Raw genomic sequence first — 1,764 nt, 5'->3', positions numbered from 1 at the left:
GCCCCGCGCGCACACGAAGCCGGCGGGGGCGCCCCGGCTGAGCCACCGAGCGAGTGGGGCGCCCCCTTCCCCAGGCAGGGCTTCCTTAGTGCCAGGACACCCCCATCACCCCCATGGTTTAAGAAGTCAGTGTGACCTTTCGGCCAACAGGTTGTCCCCTCCAGTGTCCTCTCGCCTGTGGTCCCCCTGTGAGCCGAGGGGAGACGGCTTGGTGCACCCTGCGTGCTGTGGGCTCCTGCCCCAGAGCCCCGCGGTTGGAGGGACGGTGCTTGGCAGGCTGCACCCCCCCCCAGGCCCTGTCCCGCCCTGACTGTGCTTGGGGAGGCAGAGCTCAGTTATAAGTAAAGGGCAGAGCAGAGACATCGTTGACGCCTGCACCCTCCCCTCCAGCAGACGCAGGTGCCCCGGGCAGGGAAGCCTGGGCCGCGGGGCCAGGGCAGGAGCGCACTGGATAGGGTCAGCTGGCCTGCCCTGATCCTCTGCTTGTCCCACCCCTGTCCCCCAAGCCCCCGGGGCTGGATTCCGGGGAGAAGGGCATGGTGTAGAAGCCAGGCGGAGCTTGGAGCAGCGTCTGCAGCGACTCCTCCCTCTAGCCCGTTCTCTGGGGCCCCACAGCCTGGACAGATGTGCCACTTCCCCGGGCCCAGCTTGGGCTCCGCCTTACAGCCCAGGGCGCTTCTGCTGCTGTTCCTGAGACCCTCGTAGGGGCCAGCACAGGGCTGGGTTCCACTCTCAGAGGTGCTTGGCCTCGGAGCCCCACCCTGTCCCCACCCCAGAGCCTCCGCGGTCCCCTCTGCTGTCCCCCAGGGACCTCATACACTGGCCAGGAGGCTGTGGAACTGCGGCTCCCCCTCCCTCCTCGAGGTCCCGCTCCCTCTGCGGATGGGGGCGGCTGGGCGCCCCGGGCCTCCCCTCTCCCTGCTGGTTTTTCGACGGTCCCTAAGTTGGAAGTAAAAAGTGAAGCACTTTATTTTGGTTGTGTTTGATCACGTTCTGCTTAGAAGTGGGGACACCCCGCTGCGTCCACGCGGGTGCGACCTGTGCGGGGTGTCGCCGCCTGTACATACTGTAAATTATTTATTAACGGCGAAATGCAAGTAAAGTTTGGTGGTTTGGTTTTGTTACTTTCTTTTAGACGATGTGTTGGCGTTGGTTTTCTTAAACTGTGTGTTTCTTGGGCAGGGAGGTGGAGGGTTGGCTTTGGCATGGGTGTCCCCCTACAGACAGCACGCTGTGTGTGCGTGCGTGCGTGTGTGTGTACGTGTGTGTGTGTGTGTGTGGAAGATGCGCCAAGGTGTGGCCGCCTGCGTCTCTGAAATTGCTTTTTCTCCCTGTAGTGACCGGTGTCTGGGGTTTGGCTACCCTGCTGTGGGGACATAGTGAGGACAGTCGAGACAGGTGGCGATGGTGTGGACAAGGTCGGGTCACGTGGCGTGGCGTGGCGTGGCGTGGCCTGGCCTGAGATCCGAGGTGACTCCATCGCACCCACTACTGTCCATCCAGGAGCCCAGCCTGCCCCCGTGTGTATGTGTGTTTTTTTGTTTCTTGTTTTTGTTTTTGCTATAGGGCACGTGTGCTCACCAGAAAGAGAGAGAGAGACAGAGAGACAGAAAGCGAGAAATCACCCTCTGGGAGGGGGATGGCCTTACCGCCCTCCCTTCTCCTCCATTCTCCTCTCGGGATCTTGGGCACGCACACACACGCGCCCGGCGTGAGTTGAAGCCACTGGATCCGGGACTTGAACCGTGGTTGACTACATGGGAG

Source organism: Tupaia chinensis, unplaced genomic scaffold (assembly GCF_000334495.1).
Source record: "Tupaia chinensis unplaced genomic scaffold, TupChi_1.0 Scaffold000078_1, whole genome shotgun sequence".
In the NCBI taxonomy this organism is placed as follows: Eukaryota; Metazoa; Chordata; class Mammalia; order Scandentia; family Tupaiidae; genus Tupaia; species Tupaia belangeri.
The sequence above is the reverse complement of the archived record's forward strand: the minus strand, read 5'-3'. Positions refer to the sequence as shown.